This window comes from Mandrillus leucophaeus, unplaced genomic scaffold, assembly GCF_000951045.1.
Source record: "Mandrillus leucophaeus isolate KB7577 unplaced genomic scaffold, Mleu.le_1.0 Scaffold119, whole genome shotgun sequence".
Taxonomy (NCBI): Eukaryota; Metazoa; Chordata; class Mammalia; order Primates; family Cercopithecidae; genus Mandrillus; species Mandrillus leucophaeus.
Window position 1 is genome coordinate 5,470,581 of NW_012100209.1, and position 12,634 is coordinate 5,483,214.

At 40.4% G+C, this 12,634-nt stretch overlaps 1 pseudogene; it reads left to right on the forward strand.

The window, feature by feature from the left end:
* Window positions 1-830: 830 nt before the first annotated feature.
* LOC105529526 overlaps window positions 831-12,634 on the forward strand; it is a 14,814-nt pseudogene continuing 3,010 nt past the window's right edge.

The following is a 12,634-nucleotide window of genomic DNA, read 5'->3' on the forward strand; positions in this document are numbered from 1 at the left end:
GTTGCTTCAAGACGTACCGTGGCCCTCCGGATGAAGGTAGGGAACAGACATTAACAGTGTTCTTTAAATCAGCAGTCCCCAACCTTTTTGGCACAAGGGACTGGTTTTGTAGAAGACAATTTTTCCATGGATGGGGGTTGGTAGACAGGGATAGTTTGGGGATGAAGCTGCCCTACCTCAGATAATCAGGCGTCAGATTCTCAGGAGGAGCACACAAGGTAGATCCCTTGCATGTGCAGTTTACAATAGGCTTCGTGCACCTATGAGAATCTAATGTCTCTGCCAATCTAACAAGAAGTGGAGCTCAGGTGGTAACGCTGGTCTGCCTGCCGCTCCCCTCCTGTTGTGCCACAGGGCTCCTAATGCTAACGGTGGAGGGTATCCAGGCTCTTGGCGTCTTGAACAAACAATTGGACAAAATGCACAAGCAAAGCAAGGACGGAATGAAGGGATTTATTGAAAACAAATGTACACTCCACAGTGTGATTGGGCCTGAGCATAGGGGCTCAAAGGCCCTGTTACAGAGTTTTTTGTGAGTTTAAATACCCTCTATTTGGGGTATGCCCTATGTAAATGAAGAGGATGAAGTAAAGTTACAAAGTCATTTGCTCAGTGTATGCCCTATGGAGAGGATATTTCCTGTTGTAGCTGAAGTGTGAATGCGCTTTATGTTCCCGGTTCCCAGACCCTATTTTCCTGCCTCACTAACAGGCCAGGGTCCAGTACAGGTGCGCTGTCTGAGGAGTTGGGGACCCCTCCTTTAAATAATTTAAAGTTTACATTGTAATAAGGGTGGGAGAGGGGGTTGGAATGTCCTTCACATGAGGCCGATGGCACCTGCCTACTGCGAAGCTGGTTGGGGTGCTGGGGGTACAGTGGGGCAGGTGTAGCCTCTTTGCCTCATTTTCCCCTGCACTGTCCAGACATCTCCTGGACTGCCTGCACCATCAAGATCTGGACTTCAGAGCAATCTTTGACCACCTGTGGGAAATCGTTACAACAGTTGCAATGCACAAATACGCAAAAGCCCTATGAACCAGAGCATGGTGTGGGTTGATGTGTTGGACAGACCTATAGATCCCAATGAAGAGTTGCGCAGCCACAGACTTCTCTGCACAGAGTGGGAACTACAAGTCTCTTATTGGTACTGCAAGAAACAAAACATATGTGCTAGAATATTCTGTAGTTAATCCTATAGAAAAAGCAATGGAACTTAAATCTACTAATATTTCACTTAAAACATGGTTTCAGTAGATGAGAGATTTATATACAAACCACATCCTCAGGACACAGAAAAAAATTATTTTGACTCAAGAAGCCATAATCACTGAAAGGAGGCAGCCTCAACAGTTACCTTGAAGAACTGATGGCAAGAACGATATTTTCAAATGCTAACAAAGGCCAGGAAGCCCTGGAATGGGTCATACATAAAATACATGTTATATAATGAATTGATGGCTTCCACAAAAGGAGGCATAAGAACTCTGGTGGTGGCTGCCACAGCCTTTGTAGTGAATTGATAATGAATGCATATAGACAAGTACCCCACATCTCTCCAAGCTGGCAATATATTTATTTTAAAACTATAAACATATTTTAAGTAGAATTTTTTAAAAGTAGGCTGATATAAGACAGTGACTTTAGATCAAAACAAAGAAATGCATGGTGTCTAAATAAAAGGGATCATCTGAAATTAGTGTTGTTTGAAATGACTGTCTAATAGTGGAGATTCCAGTATTTATGAAACATTTAACAAATTTTTTGAAAGAAATTCTTCTTCTTAAGGTTTATTTTAAATTCAGGGTACATATTCAGATTTGTGATTTTGGTAAATTTGTGTCATAGGAGTTTGTTGTACACATTATTTTATCACCCAGGTATGAAGCCTGGTGCCCATAATTATTTTTCCTGATACTCTCCCTCCTCCCATCATCCACCTTCAATAGGCTCCAGTGTCTGTTGTTCCCCTCTTTGTGTCCATGTGTTCTCACCATTCAGCTCCAGCTTATAAGTGAGAACATGTGGTATTTGCTTTTCTATTCCTGCATTAGTTTGCTAAGAAAAAATGGCCCCCAGCTCCATCTATGTTCCTGCAAAAGACATGATCTTTTTCTTTTTTATGGCTGCTTGGTATACCATGGTGTTTATGTGCCACATTTTCTTTATCCAGTCTACCATTAAAGAACATTTAGGTTGATTCCATGTCTTTGCTATTGTGAATAGTACACATGCATGTATGGTCTTTATGGCAGAACAATTTATATTCCTTTGGTACATACCCAGTAATGGGATTGCTGGGTCAAATGGTATTTCTGTTATTTGGTCTTTGAGGAATTGCCATGCTGTTTTCCACAATGGTTGAACTAATTTACACTCTCACCAATAGTGTATAAGCAAAATTTTAACATTTTTTTAAAAAGTACTTGGAAGTTTGCATTGACATTGAATCAACTTAAGGTAGAATTTTAAAGTTTTTCACACTTTGGAACCCCACCTGGCTTTCATCCAACCCCGGAACAAAGCAGAGCCATCTCTTATATACAAACAATTGCCCTGCTGCTGTAAACTTCAACAACTTGCATGAGGAAATTCAATTTAAAAGGAGAACTTGTATAGCTTTCAAACATATTAATTTGGTTAATAATAATAACTTGCTCTGCAAGTTATTTTAAACAACCATTAAAAACCAGTGTTTGCCGGGTGCGGTGGCTCACGCCTGTAATCCCAGTGCTTTGGGAGGCCAAAGTGGGCAGATCACGAGGTCAGGAGTTTGAGACCAGCCTGGCCAATGTAGTGAAATCCTGTCTCTACTAAAAATACAAAAAAAATTAGCCGGGTGTAGTGGAGGGCACCTGTAATCCCAGCTACTTGAGAGGCTGGGGCAGGAGAATCATTTGAACCTAGGAGGCGGAGGTTACAGTGAGCCAAGATCACACCATTACACTTCAGCCTGGTCTACAGTGCAAGACTCCGTCTCAAAAACAAAACAAACCAACCAAATAGTGTTTTGGTTTGCTAATTAAGTATATTTGGAGTGAAAATTATCACTAAAATAATATATGACTCCAAAAAATATGCTTTTATTGTAATAAAATGTACTATATTGATTTGCCAAAGTTTTGCAACTTCATAAAGGTTGCAAAAGGTCCTTGGATTTGCAATTTGTGTTTTGATATGCTGTACCATGGACTGGTTATGTTAACCAGAAAAATAAATTTGTTACTTGAAAATCCAAACAAAACAAAAAGTGGAGGCAGATTAAAGAGGACCAGAGGAAGATTCATAGCCTTGTGCCTTCTGAGTTGGCAACCACTGGGTTCCAGGGCATTAACTCCAGATCAGACAATTCCAGGCAGCTACAGAAGTCTCCCCGGTGAGTCTTGCCCACGATCTGGAAGTCCAAGATCAAAGCACCAGTGATTCAGCTCTTGGTGAGGACTCTCTTTCTATCATGCCAATGGCCACGTTGTAGCTCTGTTCTTACATGGCACAGAGGGAGATAAAGAGAGAGAAAGGGGAGAAAGGGAGAGAGGGAGAAGGGGAGAGAACAAGAAGTACATGGTATCTCTTCCTTTTCTCGGAAGGCCACCAATCCCATTATGAAATCCCCAACCTCATAACTTCATCTTAATGTACTTGTCTCCCAAAGGCTCCATGTCTAAATACCATTACCTTGTGGAATCAAAATCATCATGAATTTTGGGGGACACAGTTCAGTCCAGAGCACCAAGTCTATGTGATGCTCTCATAATCTTTGCCCATCTCAGGGCCTGCATCAACTGAGACTCATTTCTTTCTTCAGGCATTTCAGAAGACAGAGATTTTTTAAAATTTTAAAAAGGTGCAGCAGAGAATACAATGCATTGATTAATTAATTAATTAATTAATTCTGAGACAGCATCTCACTCCAGCACCCTGGGTTATTTGGGTTACTTCAGTGCCCCTCTGGCAGGCGGTATTGTTTCACATTCATTGCTTGCCTGTATAGGGGCAAGTATACAGGCATCCACTGGGCCAATCCTCTTTTTGTAGCTTGATTACTTTCCAGACTCGGACCTTATTCTTATTCAGCTCATTGAGGTCCACTAATGCTTAACTCATAGCACAGATTTTATTTCACATTAATGGATTCAAAAGTGTGACCAATACCCAATGTCACAATTCTTTTTTAATTGGAAATGAACCAGACATTCAATGGTATCTGAAATAATTTTAATAGTTTAAGTGAAATTAAAAGTTCACCTACAAGCATTGATTCCATTTATATTTATCAATTTATTCATCTGTAACAGTTTATCTAGATTTGTTTTTAGAACTAAGACATTAGACAACACTAATTATCACTCCAAGTTATTTTTTTGTTAACCATTTGCATAGCCTGTGAATATCAGGTGTTCGACTACACAAAAATCTTAAACACATGGGCATTTTTTTCTGATAATTCAGAAAAATTAATTGTTCTTATGGAATCGACGACATTAAATTAGTCTTATTTATCAAAAAAGTCATTCAAAGAAAGATTATTCTGTTTTTGGTTGAGTTTATGATCTTATAACCTTCATGTAAAATTCTAGCATGTTAAAATATTTAGCAAAGGCAAAGGTAAAACTCATCTAATTAGTAAACCCAGACAAAAATGTATGCTTACATTCCAAAGACATTTCTATTTTTATTTTGTGAATAATTTTAAAGCAAACTTATTATTAAAGATTACTAAATTCACACAAATTTGAAAAGCATTTGGACTTTCTTACTAAATTTAGGAGCACTCATTTACTTATAAGCCAATATGGTGCCATTGTAGAGATAACATATAACATAATACATGTAACATGCACAGAAACACATAGAAACACATATCCATACACACAAAGATCAAATTGATGTTACCGTGAAACTCTAGCCATGACATGGCATCATAAACTCATTATTTTACAAAAGACAGCTGGATACAAATTATTTCAGGACAGGACAAAACTGGGACCTGTCCACATGGCTAAACTTTATCTGACCTGATAGGTAATCCAATTAATGCTGTGGACCAAACCTTTGGCTACTGCAGTTTCCATAGTAGTTTTATTTATTTATTTATTTATTTATTTATTTATTTATTTTATTTTATTTTTATTTTTTTTTTTGAGACAAAGTCTCGCTCTGTCGCCCAGGCTGGAGTGAGTGGCGCAATCTCGGCTCACTCCAAGCTCCGCCTCCTGGGTTCACGCCATTTTCCTGCTTCAGCCTCCTGAGTAGCTGGAACTACAGGCGCCCGCCACCACGCCTGGCTAATTTTTTGTATTTTTAGTAGAGACGGGGTTTCACCATGGTCTCGATCCCCTGACCTTGTGATCTGCCCACCTCAGCCTCCCAAAGTGCTGGGATTACAGGCGTGAGCCACCATGCCCGGCCCCATAGTAGTTTTATAACTAAAACTTTTTTTAACCATTTTTTCCTTCAGTTTCAAATTAGTTTCCAATGTTACATCTTAGCTAGAACTGGCTGAACTGCATACAAAAAACAAACTTTCTAGGCCAGGCACGGTGGCTCACACCTGTAATCCCAACACTTCAGGAGGCCGAGGCAGTGGGATCACAAAGTCAGGAGATTGAGATCATCCTGGCTAACATGGTGAAACCCCGTCTCCACTAAAAAAATACAAAAAATTAGCCAGGTATGGTGGCAGGCGCCTGTAGTCCCAGCTACTCCGGAGGCTGAGGCAGGAGAATGGCTTGAATCTGGGAGGTGGAGCTTGCAGTGAGCCAAGATTGTGCCACTGCACTCCAGCCTGGGCGACAGACCAAGACTCCATCTCAGAAAAAAGAAAAACTTTCCAATAGCTTTCAATTTGCATTATCATAAGTGGTGCATACACAAAAATGGGCCTTAGCTCCTTCTCAGTTTGGGAGAATGTTAAAGTGCCAGGATTATCTCATAACAATGGTAATTATGAACTGTTGGGAACAAGCCCTCCAAAATCTGGCCATAAACTGGCCCCAAAACTGGCCATAAACAAAATCTCTACAGCACTGTGACATGTTCATAATGGCCATAACACCCACACTGGAAGGTTGTGGGTTTACCAAAATGAGGGCAAGGAACACCTGGCCCACCCAGAGCGGAAAACCACTTAAAGGCATTCTTAAGCTACAAACAATAGCATGAATGATCTGTTCCTTAAGGACGTGCTCCTGCTGCAGTTAACTAGCCCAACCTATTCCTTTAATTTGGCCCATCCCTTAATTTCCCATAAGGGGTACTTTTAGTTAATTTAATATCTATAGAAACAATGCTAATGATTGGCTTGCTGTTAATAAAAACATGGGTAAATCTCTGTTCGGAGCTCTCAGCTCTGAAGGCTGTGAGACCCCTGATTTCCCACTTCACACCTCTATATTGCTGAGTGCGTCTCTTTAATTCCTCTAGTGCCACTGGGTTAGGGTCTCCCTGACCGAGCTGGTCTCGACAAGTGGTGCCCATTCATGGGGGCTCGAATCCAGGTTGAAGGGTCGCCGGAGCAACGGTTGGAGAACGTGGAACTAGCTGGAGGGCACCCGAGTACTCTTAAAGCAATCCCCATGGTGAGTAAGAAGGGGAGCTTGGAAGTGTCAGGGTAACAATGGGACAAGTGTGGGCTGTGGTTCGTTCCACCTTGGAACTGTTTCACACTGATAATGAGGAGGAAGAAGAGTATAATGAAGTAACAAAAGAGGTTACAGAGCAGGTTTATTTGCCAGCTAAAGCTAAAGTGGCAAAGGAGGGAGAGGTTCATCCCTACCCTTCTGCACCCCCTCATTATTATTTTGAAGAAAAAGAGTGGCCTGGCCCTACAGATCTTTCTTTTCTGGAAGACACTAGGTGAAAAGCCCCAGTGACTGTTCGAGCAGCGCCTCCAGCAACCACTCTTAGTTCTATTCAGGCAGGAATTCAGCAAGCTAGATGAGAGGGTGATTTAGAGTCTTGGCAGTTCCCTGTTAGAATACACCCCCCAGATCAACAGGGAAATATTATAGCTACATTTGAGCCTTTTCCTTTTAAATTACTCAAATAATTTAAACAAGCTATAAATCAGTATGGACCAGGTTCTCCTTTTGTAATGGGACTGTTAAAGAACGTTGCTGTTTCCAGTCGGATGATTCCTACTGACTGGGACACTCTTACTCGAGCTTGTCTAACTCCTGCTCAGTTCTTACAATTTAAAACTTGGTGGGCAGATGAAGCTTCCATTCAGCTGCTCATAATGCCCAGGCCTAACCTCAAATTAATATAACTGCAGACCAACTTTTGGGGGTTGGTATCTAAATCAGATACACAAGTGGTCATGCAGGATGATGCCATAGAACAGCTTAGAGGAGTGTGCATTAGAGCTCGGGAAAAAATCACTTCATGTGGAGAACAATAACCTTCCTTTAGTGCTATAAAACAGGGACAAAAAGAACCATACTGGATTTTATAGCTCGGTTACAGGAGTCTCTTAAAAAGGTGATTGCAGATTCGGCTGCTCAGGATATAGTGCTGCAGTTATTAGCTTTTGACAATGCTAATCCCAATTGCCAGGCTGCTCTGTGACCTATCAGAGGGAAAGCACATTTAGTTGATTATATCAAGGCCTGTGATGGTATCGGAGGTAATCTGCATAAACCTACTTTGTTGACACAAGCAATGGCAGGACTGAGAGTGGATAAAGGAAATACTCCACTTCCTGGAGCTTGTTTTAACTGTGGGAAGCATGGTCATATTAAAAAAAAGAATGTACAAAAAATCAGCAAGTCAGGCCACCAAATGGGGAAAAAGGAAAACTGTTGAGCCTGAAATATGTCCAAAATATAAAAAAGGGAAACATTGGGCTAATCAGTGTCACTCTAAGTTTGATAAAGAAGGGAACCTAATTTTGGGAAACACCATGAGGGGCCCATCCCGGGCCCCATTCTAAACCAGGGCATTTCCAGCTCAGGCCATTCCCTCACCCCTGTACAACGTCTGTCCCCTGCCACAGCCGGTAGTGCTGCAGTAGATTTGTGCTGCACAAAAGCTGTGAGCCTTCTGCCTGGGGAACCCCCACAAAAGGTCCCAATAGGAGTCTGTGGACCCTTGCTCATGGGGACAATAGGATTACTTTTAGGAAAGTCTAGTTTAAGTTTAAAAGGGGTACAAATACATACAGAAGTCACTGATTCAGATTACAATGGGGAAATTCAAATTGCTATATCTACTTCTGTTCCCTGGAAAGCAGAGCCAAGAAAGCGCATAGCACAGCTCCTGATTGTGCCGCATGTGGGAATGGGGAAAAATGAAATTAAATGAACAGGAGGATTTGGAAGCACAAATAAAAAGGCAAAGCAGCTTATTGGGCAAATCAAATTACTGATAAATGTCCTACCTGTGAAATAACTATTCAGGGAAAGAAATTTAAAGGTTTAGTAGATACAGGAGCGGACATTTCAATCATTTCTCTACAGCACTGGCATCCATGTGGCCAATTCAACCAGCTCAATTTAACATAGTTGGAGTTGGTAAAGTCCCTGAAGTATATCAAAGTAGTTATATTTTGCATTGTGAAGGGCTTGATGGACAACCTGAGACTATTCAACCAATTTTAACTTCTGTACCTATAAATTTATGGGGGAGAGATTTATTACAACGATGGGGAGCACAAATTCTAATTCGAGAACAATTATATAGCCCTCAAAGTCAACATACAATGCATGAAATGGGGTATGTCCCTGGTATGGTACTAGAAAAAAAATTTCAAGGTTTGAAAAAACCACTTCAAGTGGAAAGACAAAGTTCCCACCAAAGATTAGGATATAATTGTTTATGGCAGCCATTGTTAAGCCTCCAGAACCTATACCTTTAAAATGGTTAACAGATAAGCCAATTAGGATACAACAATGACCACTAAGTAAAGAGAAACTGGAGGCTTTAGAGAAATTAGTTACTGAACAATTAGAAAATGGGCACATAGCTCCAACATTTTCCCCTTGGAATTCTCCAGTTTTCATAATTAAGAAAAAATCAGGTAAATGGAGAATGTTAACTGACTTAAGTCAGTTATTACAACCTATGGGAGCATTACAGCCACGATTGCCTTCTCCTGCTATAATTCCAAAAAGTTGGCCTTTAATAGTCATAGATTTAAAAGACTGTTTCTTTACTATCCCTTTAGCTGAGCAAGACTATGAACGGTTTACATTTACAATTCCTGTAGTAAACAACCTGCAGCCTGCTAAGCATTTTCACTGGAAAGTGTTGCCACAAGGCATGTTAAACAGTCCAACAATTTGCCAGACGATAATGTAGGGCAAGCAATTTAACCTACTGGTAAAAAATTTTCACAGTGTTACATTATTCACTATATGGATGATATACTTTGTGCTGCCCCCTCTCGATAAATATTACTCCAATGTTATGATCACTTGCAAAATTTGATTTCTCGCTCTGGTTTAATTATAGCTCCTGACAAAATTCAGACTACTACTTCTTACTCCTACTTCGAGACCTTAGTAAATGACACTACCATTGTGCCACAGAAAGTAGCCATACATAGGGATCAATTGAAAACATTAAATGACTTGCAAAAATTACTAGGGGATATTAATTGGATACAACCTGCTCTAAGCACTCCTACCTGTGCCATGAGTAATCTGTTTTCTATCCTTAGAGGAAATCCTACTCTCACTAGCCCTTCGCAATTAACAAAGGAGGCTGAGGCAGAGTTACAACTAATTGAGAAGCAAGTCCATAAAGCTCAAATAAATAGAATAGATCCAGAGAAGACTCTAGATTTGCTAATTTTTTCAACTCAGCATTTACCTACTGGTGTTATTGTCCAAGAACGCGACTTAGTAGAGTGGCTTTTTCTTCCACATACTACACAGACTCTAACTCCTTATTTAGATCAAATCACTACTATGATAGGGATTGGGAGAACTCAGATTGTTAAATTACATGGATATGATCCTGGAAAAATTATTGTCCCTCTCACAAAGGCACAAACACAGCAAGCTTTTATAGATAGTCTTGCTTGGCAAACCCATTTAGTTGACTTTGTGGGTATTCTCAACAATCATTTTCCTAAAACAAAACTATTTCAGTTTTTGAAATTAATTAATTGGATTCTCCCTAAAATAACTAAATGTAAACCAATTGAAGGTACTGAGAATGTTTTTACAGATGGGTCTCGTAATGGTAAAGCTTCTTATTCTGGCTTGAAAAGTAAAGTTTTCCAGACGCCCTATCCTTCAGCTCAAAAAGTGGAGCTTGTAGCTGTAATTGAGATATTGACTGCTTTTGATATGCCTATTAATGTGATTTCTGATTCTTCATACATGGGTCATTCCACACAGTTAATTGAAAATGCTCAGTTATGATTTCATACAGATGAACAACTGATGACTTTATTTAACCACTTGCAAACAGCAGTTAGAAGTAGAATGCACCCTTTTTACACCACTCACATTATGGCTCATACAGCTCTTCTAGGACCTTTGACTGAAAGGAATCAAATGGCTGATGGCCTAGTTGCTAATGCAATATCTAATGCTAGACACTTTCACAATTTAACCCATGTTAATGCCTCTGGTCTCAAACGCAGATACAGCATTACCTGGAAAGAAGCTAAAGCTATTATCCAGTGATGCTCAACTTGCCAAATGATACATTCCTCGTCTTTTACAGGAGGAGTTAATCCTCGAGGATTGGAACCTAATTCTCTTTGGCAAATGGATGTCACACATATTCCCTTGTTTGGGAGACTAGCTTATCTACATGTATGTGTAGACACCTTTTCTCACTTTGGGCTACATGCCAATCAGGAGAGTCTTCTGCCTGTGTTAAATGTCACCTTTTGCAGTGTTTTGTGGTGATGGGCATTCCAACTTCTATTAAAACAGATAATGCCCCAGGCTATACCAGCCAAGCTCTAGCTACATTTTTCTCTATGTGGAACATTAAACATATTACTGGTATCCCATACAATTCTCAAAGACAAGCCTTAGTAGAAAGAATGAATCTCTCCCTAAAACAACAGTTGCAAAAGCAGAAGGGAGACAGAGAATATGGAACACCGCAGATGCAACTGACTCTAGCATTATTAACTTTAAATTTTTTGAGCCTGCCCAAAGGCCAGATGTTATCAGCAGCTGAACAGCATCTACAGAAACCAGCTGCAAAGATAGAAGCCGAACAACTGATTTGGTGGACAGATCCAATAACAAAAATTTAGGAAATAGGTAAAATAATAACTTGGAGTAGAGGTTCTGCTTGTGTTTCTCCAGGTCAAAATCAACAGCCAATTTGGATACCATCAAGACACCTGAAACCTTATCATGAGCCAGATGCCAAGGAAGAGATTCCGGGAGGATCCCAAGGACCCCCTGGTTGCAGCTATGTCAAGGCTGATGCTGAGGAGGACCCCAACTGTAACAAGCAACACCCGTTGAACACAGCCACCCACCTGGGGACAGATCAAGAAACTGTCACAGATGGTGGAAGAAAACCTGAGGAATGCAGGACAACCAGTCACAATGAGTAATTTAATGGTAGCTATGACGGCAGTGATCACCATTGCCATGAGTATTCCTTTAACAAGGGCTGACACAGAGAACAATTATACTTATTGGGCATATTTATCAATCTTGGCTGGCAATAATGCCTAGATGTAATCGCTCTATGACACAGTTACACATGCTTTCTGATCTCAGTATTTACCATAATAAATCTGCTCCTATAATTGAGGCATACCACCTTCAAAAACCTATTTGTAAACAGGATTGGACCCAGTTAGAAATAATGAACATACCTGTTTAGGAAGATTGCATTGCAGAACTGGCAGAGGTGCTGCACAAGGATTCCTATGGAATCATTATTAATTGGTCCCTTAAGGCCAAGTTTAGCTTGAATTGCACCTCTCAGTATGCATGCCATGGCCACACTACATTCAGATGATCTGAACAAAATGGTCAGATGGTAGAAATGATAAGAAGTACAGCAAGAGTTCCTGTTATCTGGAACCATGGCGGTATAGTGGCACCTCAACCTCAAATGATATGGCCCGCTGTAGGAGCTAAACACAAGGATTTGTGGAAATTATTAATAGTTCTTAATAAGATCAAAATTTGGGAATGAATAAAAAAGCATCTAGAAGGACACTCTACAAACTTGTCTTTGGATATTGCAAAATTAAAGAACAAATATTTCAAGCATCCCAGGCACATCTGACCTTAATGCCAGGAACTGGAGTGCTTGAAGGAGCTGCAGACAAATTAGAAACTACTACCCCATTAAAATGGACAAAAACACTTGGAAGCTCTGTGATTTCAATGATTGTGCTTTTAATCTGTGTTGTTTGTCTTTGTATAGTCTGCAGATGCTAATCCTGACTCCTGTGAGAAGTAGCTCACCGTGACAAAGCGGCCTTTGCTTTTACCACTTTGCAAATCAAAGAAGGGGGACATGTTGGGAACAAACTCTCCAAAATCTGGCCATAAACTGGCCCCAAAACTGGCCATAAACAAAATCTCTGCAGCACTGTGACATGTTCATGATGGCCATAACGCCCACGCTTGGAGGTTGTGGGTTTACCGGAATGGGGACAACGAACTCCTGGCCTGCCCAGGGCAGAAAACCACTTAAAGGCATT